This window comes from Schistocerca americana, chromosome 11 (assembly GCF_021461395.2).
Source record: "Schistocerca americana isolate TAMUIC-IGC-003095 chromosome 11, iqSchAmer2.1, whole genome shotgun sequence".
Classification (NCBI taxonomy): Eukaryota; Metazoa; Arthropoda; class Insecta; order Orthoptera; family Acrididae; genus Schistocerca; species Schistocerca americana.
The window spans coordinates 37,664,262-37,676,873 of NC_060129.1; the positions used below are offsets into that span (position 1 = coordinate 37,664,262).

A 12,612-nucleotide genomic window follows, 5' to 3' on the forward strand; every position below is an offset into this window, starting at 1 on the left:
TGTGCCGCCAGCAGTGGTGGATATGGGGAGTGAGATGGAGGTTTGAGAGCGGATTATCTGGACGTGTGTCCATTAGAGAGAGAGAGAGAGAGAGAGAGAGAGAGAGAGTAAATTTGTAAGACTGGATGTCATGAACGGATGACTTCTGAACACTATTAACGTAAATACATTTTGTTCTCTGTCAAAATCTTTCATTTGCTAACTATGCCTGTCAGTAGTTAGTGCCTTCAGTAGTTAGAATCTTTTATTTAGCTGGCAGTATTGGCGCACGCTGTATTGCAGTAGTTTGAGTAACTAAGATTTTTGTGAGGTAAATGATTCATGAAAGGTATAGGTTATTGTTAGTCAGGGCCATTCTTTTGTTGGGACTTTTCAATGTCACATTGCGTTGCACTAAAAATATTGTGTGTCAGTTTAAGCACAGTCATTTATAATTTTTCCAAGGGGACGTTTCAAAGCTCTACGATGCTCAATTAGAATTTATTTTTTTGGTAAAAAGTCTAATGGTTTTTTGTTTTTTGCTTTGAGAAACTTTTGTTGCAGGAATATATCTCCAACGTTGGAAACAGACGATTTCGGGATAAGTCGCCTCCTGTTGTTGGCTGACGTACTCCAGGGCGGTTTGGATCACTTCGAAAGCGACTGTGTGAGAAATCTTTATCTCTGCTTAGTCATCAGATACATATTCTTCTGACGCTTTCGGATTGGTCGCAATTTGGGCGATTTCTTCCTCAGTCAAATTAAAAAAGTAGTTTTCCATCCACTCTTCAACGTCTTCGAAGTTCGCATCTTCACAACCCTGTAGCTTCTCCAGTAAATTCATAAAAATTATGTCATTTTCATCTGTTTCTGGCACGTCAGCTTGCGTTTTGATGTTGCCTCCTGCTTCCCACCACTGATGAGTAGCCTTATGATCTAAGAGTGTTTTCCAAAACCTAACGAGAGAAATTGGAGAATTAGATCCAAACTTCAGCAATCCGACGAATTAAACATCGATTTTTTATCGAGCTTCCACAAAATATTCTTCAACATCAATCGCACCGATTAAGTATTCCAGCAGCTTGCGTCTGTAATGTTGTTTCATCGCCTCATAAACACCTTGGTCCATCGGTTGACATAGAGACGTGACGTTTGATGGGAGAAACACAACTCTGATATACCCACCTGGTAGACCATCAGGGTGAGAAGGAGCGTGGTCCACAAGAAGTAGCGCTTTTCGAGGAAGTCCATTTTCCTCCATTTATTTTTCTTCAAGTCGAACAAACCCTGCGTGGAACGACTCTTTGAAGGTGGCACCGTTCATCCATGCCTTAGATTGATTCGTGTACCACAACGGCTAAAGCTTATCAGCTGGTTTCCGTCTAAATGCTCTTGGTTTTTTGAATTTGCCCATTAATATAAGGCTCAATTTATGGTTGCCAATGGCATTACTGCAGGCAAGGGCAGTAACTCTTTCTTTGCTTTTTTATATCCGGATTCCGTTTTTCCATGTTTAGTGGCAAGGGTTTTTGTTGGCAGCATTTTGTAATTAAGCGAGTTTCATCACAGTTGTAAAGTTGATCGCTACTATAACCTCCTTTGTCGATGATTGTGTGCAATTTCTTCTTAAAATCAGCAATAGCTGCTTTATCCCCGGATGGCAATTTCACGAATAGCATGCCGCTTCTCGAACCGATCCAGCCAGCCATCACTTCCGAGGAATTCTTGTTCCTTTCCTTCAATCAGCTCCTAAAATGTCATCGCTTCTTGGCGAAGTAGAGGACCTGAAACACGATCACACCTTCGGCTCTTATCTGCTCGTGCCACATAAGGCCTCTCCTGAGGATGTGCACCTTTTCTCATTGTTTCTCGGGATTTCACTGCGCTGCCTGACGCTTGGATGTAAAAAAAAAAATTCATTTCCAGGTCGATTTGTCTTCCAATCAGTAACCGACGTTCAGATCCGCAGCAACTTTCGCGGGTGGCTCACCAGCATCAGTTCTCTGCAAAGCGCGAAGCTTTTGTTCCAATGAGATCACATTCTGTTCTCGTCTCGCGACCGTACTCACGCACAGCGGTTTTTTTCTCTTTTTCTTTCCTTTTTTTTACCTACACTCGACTGATGGCTTTGTTTTTTGGCCCCTTTGATCTCCGGACATTTTAAACCATGCAGTGCGAGTACGAAACGTTGAAACTCAAGCAACCGACTCACGGCTTGACACTGGAGACCCACTAGACGAAGCTTTTGACTTTTAAAACCTTGCTGTGGCAGCCATCGCATGAAAACGTTCGATACACCTATCCCGTCTCTTACCTAGGCCCACGCGGCAACACATCAGTGCGTTGTAAGTTCACCGTTAAACTGTTAAACTCTCGGCTTAGTCTGATGTACCTACCAACAGGCGCAAAGTGTTTGGCGCCGCACGCTCACTGTCGGTTTCGACAGGGCTACTCCGCGCCTAGCAGAGCAGTACTGTGCGTACAGCACTTCCAAGGAGTTCCAATAGATGGCAGTGGCACGAAGCCACGCAATACGAACAAGAAACACGCTAAAACTTGAACCAGCACACACACACGGATTGGCGACACTCGGGATTTTGACGCGCGCCAGTGCACTGACTACCAGTAGACTGCCGAAAAAAACACCAGCGAATGCGTGGCTCCAGGCGCAGACAAGTTGAAACCTGGAATGAGATTTTCACTCTGCAGCGGAGTGTGCGCAGATACGAAACTTCCTGGCATATTAAAACTGTGTGCCGGACCGAGACTCGAACTCGTGACCTTTGCCTTTCGCGGGTAAGTGCTCTACCAACTGAGCTACCCAAGCACGAGTCACGCCCCGTCCTCACAGCTTTGGAAGGTAGGAGACGAGATACTGGCAGAAGTAAAGCTGTGAGGACGGGGCGTGAGTCGTGCTTGGGTAGCTCAGTTGGTAGAGCAATTGCCCGCGAAAGGCAAAGGTCTCGAGTTTGAGTCTCGGTCCGGCACACAGTTTTAATCTGCCAGGAAGTTTCAAGTTGAAACCTGTCAAGTGTGAGTCTAGGTAGCCAAAAGCGTAGCTGCGCGATGCGTCAGACAGCGCCAATGAGAGCTGCGAAACTCGGAAAAAAATTGTTCGGATAAAGCGGATTTCGGATAAACGTGAGTCTGTGGTACCATAATTACCGACGGAGTTGGGATCTGTCCGTTTCAGATAGTACCGCAGAGGGCATTAGTAGCAACTAATACTGTTATCGACCAGATTTCTCTTCATATTATCCGTTTACTCCTGTTGCGCTCGGGAATGGCGCGTGGGTAGACAGGTCGTCGGTAAGGCCTCTTTATTGGCTGCAATTTCTCGATTTTTTGCCGTCGGTGGTCATCTCGCTGCAAGCCTTAAAGCTGCGAGGAGACGCGTTGTCATTGCGAGAGAGTGGTTTGTGGGCGGGAAGCGGGCGTCCGCGCAGTGCGGGCAACTGCGTGTCGCCAGCTCAGGGTCAGCTGGTGGCGTCACGCGGCCACGCTGGTCGGAGCCGACTGTTCGTAGCGGTATTGGGAGGGAGGGAAGTAAGTAAGTTGGCAGCAGCGACGCTGAGGTGACGGCGCAGCGTAGAATGGCCTCAGTGCACAAAGTATCCTCTTCCACATACCGTGAAGTGGTGTGAGGTGTGAAGATGTTGGTGGTACGTCATTTTTCCTACGTGCTCCATCAAAATATTAATTTTGTAGTAGTTCATCTTTAGATTCGATTGTTACATGAGACATGTATTGGAAAAGAGCAATATAACGAACTGCAATTACGGAGATAAGAGCATACAGTTACATTCATAACGCGGCATTTCGTATACATCATATCGTTTGAAAACGTGGCTTCAGACTGATGGAAAACACTGGGACTACAAAATGTTTCGACTGGACGAACGTTACCTTCAGCTTTTGTAAATGATATAATTGTTTATATGTTGGTATAGTTTGAAAACACAAATTGTACGATTTTTCGTTGCGGTATAGATAAAGTAAAAGTGGTTTGTCGATTGGCGTGTAGCCTCCACTTTCCTGTTCCACGCTTCTGTAAGTGCGTTTGAGAGAAACTGAGTTCACGGCACTCCCATAAGTCTCTGCTGCCTTCCCATTCCTGAGGAAAGGCCGTCTGAACGCTAGGCGCAAATTGAGACGCGTTTAGCGCGTGCGGCGCCATGCAGCGCACTTTCTTGTAACGTCACGGGTTCAAATGGGACCACCGCGCAAATTGCGACGCGACGCGACTGGGACGCGACGCGCGCCTGCGCCAGGTCGCGCGGCGTTGTGGTTGCGGCACAGTTTCTCGCGCCGCGCGTCACGTGAGCACTGAGGGAGGGGTGAGGCGGTCCTGCCGTACGCGCACTCCGGCATGGCGCATATGGGCAGCGGAAGTATTGCCCATACGAAAAATACGGCCCTACTGTATACGGAAATTTGTCAGTGACTAGGGTTTCGTTTTTTGCCATCTAAGCGCTCCATCTCTTTTCGTTAGTACATAATAGTTTCCAGTTACATATATCTGGGCAGTTCTTTTGTTTTCTTTATCCTTTTTTCAAGAACAATAAACATTTCAGTAACTGATGAGCCATTCGCCACTGGGACTATATCTTCTGCCTCCACAATGTTTTGAGGACGTGAGAAGGGACAGATGATTCGTCGTCAGGGTACTGAATAAGGAAGTGAGGAATACTGATCTAGAAGCAAGGCGTGAAACTAAAATAATGTTATCTACTTGCTGCCTTTTATGACTGTGTCCCTACGATCTGTTACAAAAAGTCGAAAGGGCTTAATTTCCACAGGTATGACTCCTTTCTGTTCCTGGCAAAAAGCGTCCAAAATACGAAGTACAGTTTCACTTTCGTTACTTGGATATGGAGCATAAGACACATTATACTACATACATGTGGTCGTCACATTTCCAACGCAAGCTAGAAGCAGTCTAGAAGCTTTCACGAATAACGATGTTTTAATCGTCTCGTCGTGACGAGAAAAAGTATTTCAGTGGTTGCAGACACACCATCAGCATTATCCAGCAGACTGCACAAATGAAGTACTGGTCGGTGTTATTCCGAATGTATGAGTATCTCAAAACAGTATGGTGATTTTATGTATTTAATGTGTTGAAATGTATTGCTGACAAAGGCAGATCTTCTTTCATTACACTGTTCTTCGAACGACGTGAACCCTTCCTTTCACAAACCACACTTGGCTAACTTCCCCATTCCTGTCGCGCACATTATTCTGAGCTGCTGACAATACACTGACCATTACGTTGTGCTAAGTATTAATTTTATCCTATTTTTTATACTATTTTTAGTATATTTCATACTATGACAACTATCTTATTCGCCGATTACACATTGCCAGTTTGGCAAGCTGTAGATGAGTAACCAGCATCTGGCATTTGCGTGTCATTCCGCCTGAACGGAACGCTAGTCAGTACATCAATACTGCTCAGAGGAAGAAAAGGAATTAAACACTTTGGTAAGTCTTCATTCCAGTCGTTTAGTGTTAAAAATACGATGGCTTATGAGATTCAACCAAAATTCCAACAAAATTGGTGATTTGTTTTTGTGTGAATTGCTAACCTTTTCTCATTCAAAGAAGCATCACCATTTGTGAGCAACGGCCACATTTCTCTTGTTGACAGGTTCAACTGTACTTCTTTTGGCATAACACAATATAATTTGCACAAACTCATTTTTGCAGCAGCTATTGTGACAGAATTCTGAAACGGAGTGGCTGATTAAACAGGTAATTGGCGACCAGAGATCTCAATAGTTTACGAAAAATCTCATTGTTCGGTTTGTGGTGACATAAGAGAAGAAATTTCATATTTATTTTCGTAATTGGAAAGTATTGTTTCACTAGCTCTCGATAACTCATAAAAAATTGGTCACTGGAGCGAAAAAAATAAAATAGAAAGTAAATCTTCTGATATATCGCCGTAGAAAAGACAGTTGAGTGTGTTTACGAACTGGCAAAGTACCCGCCTCCTCGTGTGCCATCATTCGCCAGAATCTCGTTTCGATGTCTCGTGCAGTTTCAGATGTGAGGGATGTTGTGAATATTTCATTCTCGTGGGCGTGAGGTCATGAGTAAACCCGCTACATAGAATCCATTTTCTCGAGATTGAAGTCAGATAGAGAACTCCTCCCAAGTCTAAAGAAAAATTCAATATGTTACCTAAATTTCATACGCAGCAACATATGGTGTAATATGCACAAAACGCAAAATCATAGTGACCTCAATTTTTCATTGCAACTTTTCGAATTTTCTGTAGTGTCTTAATAAAATGTGTATCACAATAACTACGACCATTAGCAGGATTATGAGCACCTCGCCACGAAGCTGACATGTAACGCTACATGTAGGGCGAAAATCAAATATTTTTATGGAATAGTTTCGGTAAAATCGAGTGAGAAGGATTCAGAGAGTGCGTGCTTCAGTACTGTCAGCGCAGAGCGTCGCCAGTCGGCGCGTGCGAAGTACGGTGTACGCGTCTCAATTTGCGCCTAGCCTTAACAGTCGGGCACACACACACACACACACACACACACACACACACACACACACACACACACACACACTCCAGACGGAGTGGCCCTACAAGGCCTGTTTTCACAGACAGAGCTGCGGAATCCTAAAAATGAACTGAAGTGATGGCGTGGCATTATTGGCCAGGATATAGCGTTAGGCGTCCCTCGGCCCGTAGGAGAAAGCCGTCCTGTTTCACGCAACGTGGGCGCTGAAGACAAGCTGAAGTGATGGGGGCGACACAAACAGCCTGAAGCCGAGAGAAGGAAACTACCTATTCGGCCGGGAATCGAACCTGGGACGCTAACCACAGACTGCAGACAGTGCTGCACAGACCGTGAATGCGAGTCGCTGTAGGAGACGACCTGTCGCGTGATGCGTGGTTCACCTCGCCTCTTCTCTGCTAGACGTAGTCATGCTTTCGAAACTCTTCCGTCCATTACCGCTTTAACAGTGTTGCACGCAGAAAACAGTGCATCAACTGACGTAAATACGTAACAACAAAACGCATTATTCTGCTGCTATTACCGGTGCAGCGTCCCACTCGACATGCGTTTCTGGTCTGGAACCTTTCCTGCATAGTAACTAATAATGAAATAATAAATAAAAGCTATGTAGCCAACGTCGAATTTTCTTCGCAAATTGAAGGTTGCTAAAAGTGCTTCCATGTCCATAAAAAATTCTGTTCATGTCGTCTCTGACTGAAATAAATGCAGTCCGTAAGGGGGGAGGGCGCAGCGCACGCTCTGCCCCCCACGACGGCCCAGCTGACCGGCGCTGCGGCACAGCCGGCTGCCCTGCCGCTCCTTCTGGGCTGACGCGACTCACGCCGTCAGAGACTACTGGAACACCACAACACAGCACTGCAGCGACGTTTTCGAGGTCATTAATCTGTCACTTCCTGAGTGTTCTTGGCAAAAATGCTTGAAAGATATCTTATCTGCGCCAGATGTCATACATGTTTCGTGGACGGTTCTTTAACTGGTCGTAGAACTGTCGCATGTCACCAAAAATATACGCAGAACGACTAAATATATATTGTGGTGCAGCTTTTGCTAAAATTTAGCGAACAGTTCAACATATTTCCCGACTGTGCAAGTTATAACGGACCTACTCTTCACGTTACATAGGATTTTTTAAATGTCATGTACGCCTAATGTTCCTTCTTTGGGAAATGCGTCTGTTCCGATGAAGAATGAAAATCCGGGTATGTACAGAGACAGTTGCTATTGCGCGACAACGTTTGCACGGTAACGATCGAACGAAAGGTAACATTAAAAAACAGTTAGTGAAATTTGGAATAAATGAAGGTGATATTTTCGATTGCAAATTACTTAAGAACGGCCGACGGCTCATCACCCAGCCCAAACTGCGAAGGATACAAGGATCCAAAATTGAAATTTGGAAAAGGTGTGGATTGGATCTTATACTGTAGCAGTCGTTTAAGAAGGGATTGTCCGGAATATGAAGAGGGTGAAACGGGGATGACGGATTCTTTAAAAAGTCACTATTAAGGCAGTTTTGAAGCTAGAACTGCGAAAACTGTAATTTGGCTTCTGTCAGACAATAAGAAAATACATGTTTAAGTGTTTCTGGAAATTCAGTCCCTAAAGGTGTCCATTACAGGATGAAAATTATTAAGAAAATATTTTGTTGCATTAAAGTTTTAAAGCTAAATTTATGAAAATTTGTATTTCACTTCTCGGTTAGATATAAACAAATATTTGTTGTGGGATGAAAACTGCTGTGTAAATATCTGCATAAGAACGCAAAAGGCGTGATTAAGAAAAACTCCGGACTTCAGGTATCAGGATCGCTGTTTGGTCAGATTTACATTCGGAAAAGTCCACGCTTACACGGCCTTAACTAGAGTGAAAAGCGTAGATGGTGTTCCAGTGTGTGAACAACATAAGACTTCGATTAAATAACAACAGAAAAAAGTCTGCGCAGGCCATACAGTAGGCGCGATCGAAGCGGCGATCGCTCGGCCAGTTGTTTCTGGACTGCAGTAACAGTCATCGGACTGCAGTCAGCAGAGAACGGAACCAGAAGCAATTATTCTAGCTCAGACGTCGAAACACGGCTAATGCCGTGAGACACGAAGTCGGCCAGAAAACCAGGAGAACACTTTGTACTGAACATATGGCACGTAAAAGCCGGCAGTTTGCAAAACAGTTCGCGCAATGACAACTTTGCGTTACTCACTGTAATAAGTGGTACCGACTTTAGAAATGCAAATGTTCAGAAATAATAGTTCTCTATTATAGTAAGTTATTCGTAGGACCGGCCGGGGTGGCCAAGCGGTTCTAGGCGCTACAGTCTGGAGCCGCGCGACCGCTACGGTCGCAGGTTCGAATCCTGCCTCGGGCATGGATGTGTGTGATGTCCTCAGGTTAGTTAGGTTTAAGTAGTTTGTAACCTCCCAACAGAAAATTTAATAAATAGTATGAATAATATTTATTTATTTATTTTTTTACTTATGCATTTATTTTACCTGGCAAGATTAGGGCCTTCAGGCCCTCTCTTACACCTAACCAGGCATACTCAGATTCAACAAATTTCAGTGTCTACAGAAAATTAGGACATATAACATGTTATACAGTATTAATGTTAAAGAAAAAAAATAGAGATTATAAAAGTAGTACAATGATAATTATAACAATCAAAAAATAATTATAACAATCAAGAATAATAATAATAATAATAATAATAATAATAATGACTATGTATATGAAAGTAAACATAATTTTCTTATATGAGTGTCAGTCCTATTGCTAGTTGGGAATTTTCTCGTTATATTCTTGCAGCTTGTGAGTTATTCTCATCAAGCAGAGACATAAGACGATGGAATGGGGTGAAAGAGATATAGAAGAGGTAGATAGGTTAGAGGAAGAGAAATAGAATGGTAAAATTCGAAGCTATGATGGAGAGGAGAAAGAAAAAGATGAGGGGGGGGGGGCACAACAATGGTGGCTATACCGTCCCTAATATGTAAGTCTTAAGTTCCCTCTTGAATGTTGAGTGGTTTTGGATAAGACGCAGATCACAGGGGAGCGCGTTCCATAGTCGTATGGCTGAGGTGGAGAATGACACGGAGAAAGATTTTGTGTTATGTAAAGGTACAGCCAAGATGCTAGACGTATCCGATCTGGTATTGCGGTTGTGGAATGATGATAGGTGTTTAATGTGAGAAGATAAGTATTGGGGGCACCAGTGGCTAAGAAATCGATGAAGTAAGCACATCGTGTGGAGATCGCGTGCCTTATGTGGGCGTATCCAACCTAGCTGGGAGTATGAAGGACTGATATGATCATACAACCGTATGTTGCATACGTATCTAACACAAGCATTCATCACTAGCTCGAGGCATCTCGAATTTTCATTATTTGTGCCATGTTGAACTACATCACAGTAGTAAAGATTAGGCAAGACTAGTGTTTGGACTAATTTTTGTTTAACATGGGTTGGAAATATTTTTCTAAATTTTTGAATTGCATGTAGGGAGGAGAGCGATTTCCGGCAAGCTGTGACTGTTTGTTCTTCCCAGTTTAGGTGTTCATCCAACATTATTCCAAGGTCTTTTACTGTTTTTTGGTATGGTAGTTGGGTACCATTGAGGAGTATTTGAGGGACTGTTTCGCGAAAGTACCGACTGATTAACTTTGGATGAGATATAAGTATGACCTGGGATTTCTTGGGGTTTAGTTTCAGACCTAGGTTCTGTGCCCATCGAGAAACAGAGCAAAGATCTGCGTTCATACTCGCTACTGCGTCAGCAATGTTCTTGGGGCTTGCACTTATGTACAGTTGGATGTCGTCGGCATATAGATGGTAGTTGCAGGAGTGAATCACTGAAGAAATATCATTAATGTACAGTGAGAAGAGTAATGGACCAAGGACGGAGCCTTGGGGAACTCCAGAGCGCACGTTTTTCCATGATGACTTTTCCGACCCACAAATGACTTGACTTCTGTTTTTGAGGTAGCTGTCGAACCAGTGTATTGCGCTGTTTGAGAAATTCAGCTGCTTCATTTTAATTAGTAATATATCAAAGTCAACTGTATCAAAAGCCTTGCTAAAGTCAAGCAGTGTTAGGATGGTAGCTTCACTCTGTCCATAGCATGTTTAATGTCATCAGTTACTTTGATTAATGCAGTTGCTGTACTATGGTGCTTTCGAAAGCCTGACTGATATTTGTCGTGCATGTTATGAGTTTTGAGGTAATCCGTCAGCTGTTCATGGACGATGTGTTCTAGGGCTTTAGATATTGCAGGAAGTATGCTGATCGGCCTGTAGTCACCTGGCGACTTAGGGTTGTCAGTCTTGGGTATAGGTTGAATTAAGCTTTGCTTCCACTCAGTAGGATATGTACTACTGACAAGAGACAGGTTGAAGATGTCTGTGATAACTGGAGTAATAGTGTTTACGACGTTCTTAATCATGCCAATGCTCACTCCATCATTTCCTACTGCCTCGGAAGAGATTCTCATAATTGCCTTGTGTACTGTGCCGGTAGTGACATGTTTTAGGAAAAACTTGTCTCTCGAGAGATTGATATCTTGGGGCTGGTAATTTGTCGCTGCGTGGCAGTTTACGGCTGTTGAGAAGAAATCGTTTAATTCTTCTGCAGACGCTTGATAAACAGCGTCAGATCTTCGCTTCCCTATACCGAAACTGCGCAGCTTTTTCCACAGTGCAGCAGGTTTTGATATGCCGCATACGACAGAGCGGGCATGTCTGATTTTGGCATTCCTCACGCTTTGCTTCGTTCTATTTCGGAGTTTCCTATAAGCTTCGTACGCCTGGGGAGTTGGGTTACGCTTGAAGGCCCTATGTGCAGCATCACGTTCATTCATTAACTGGCGTAATGCAGTGGTGAGCCACGGAGCGGGAGGTCTCTTTACCTTGACAGTGCGTTGAGGAGCATGTTTATCATACAGTGCAATAATTTTGCGACATAATTCCCGAATTTTTCCGTCTAAAGTCGGTTCATTGCTTATATCATGCCAAGGGATGTCTGAGCAATCCTTTTGAAGAGCGTCATGGTTAACATTTTTTAGGTTTCTGTAGGTTACCAGGTGAGATTTTTCTTTGGTAGTATGTACTGAGTAATTTAAGAAAATCACGTCATGAGCAGAGAGTCCTGGAGCGGATGTCTGATTGGCGCGAATTATTTTATCTGGTCGCTTTGTTGCTATTATATCTATGAGTGTATGGCTGTGTGGTGTGTGATGAGTTGGGTCCAGCGGTGCTAAACTCATATCATTGGAGTGGAACAGTCTCCTCAGTTTTTCTGCAGAGGGAGATTTTAACTGTAAGTCGATGTTTGTGTCGCCCATACAGTGTCACGAGCGAGGACAGGGCAGACTGAAAGGAGGACATAGCACCGACGTTTGGAGGTTTATAGATTACTCCAATTAGCAGTTTCTGATTTGATGTATTTATTTCGAAAAACAAGAACTCTGCTTCTCCTTCGCCCTTTGCATCCGATGTGCATAGTATAGTAGGTCTCAGATCAGAGCGAATATAGGCACCCACACCACCCCCGCGTCGTGTTTCACGATCTGCCCTTAGGAGAGAGTAACCAGTGATTCGGATAGCGTCGGAAGAAATGTTTGGTTTCAACCAAGTTTCAGAGACGAGGATAATATGGAACAGCGATTGGCAGAACAGGTCACAGAACTCGTCGAAGTGAGCCGTTAGCGACTGAGCGTTCGCGTGGGCCACAAAGAGCCCGCCGCCGGAACCGGTCCGTCCCATTGTGGCCGCCTGTAGGACCGAGCGCGCTCCGTCTACCTGCTGGCCGGAAGAGGGACAAAAGCTGGATTTCGCGGGGGAAGACATATTTACAGGTGTGTCCAAGGTCGTGACTGACTCAAGCGTCTGTGGGCTAAAGGTGAAAGACAGGCTGGTGGTATCGGAGAAGGGAGCGAAAAGAAAGATGGAAAGTGGCAGTAGTGGTTACGATAAAGATAATGGTAGTAGTAGTGGTAGTGACGAGGATGAAAATAACAGATATAGAAAGGCGGTTTTAAGGAGATTCCTGTTAATGGAGAATGTTAATTCCCGTTTGACTGACAATATGAATATAAATGA

General features: G+C 44.0%; 1 protein-coding gene across 2 annotated transcripts in view; it reads left to right on the top strand.

The window, feature by feature from the left end:
* LOC124553863 (ankyrin repeat domain-containing protein 65-like) overlaps positions 1 to 12,612 on the top strand; it is a 54,116-nt gene that overhangs the window by 16,407 nt on the left and 25,097 nt on the right. Inside the window, exon 1 of one of the 2 annotated variants that reach the window (XM_047127856.1) lies at positions 5,563 to 5,733. The exons of the other annotated variant lie outside the window; for it this stretch is intronic. The gene's annotated coding sequence lies outside the window, so the exon portion shown is untranslated. Of the gene's footprint in view, positions 1 to 5,562; positions 5,734 to 12,612 lie in introns of those variants that run through there. 2 annotated transcript variants of the gene reach the window in all.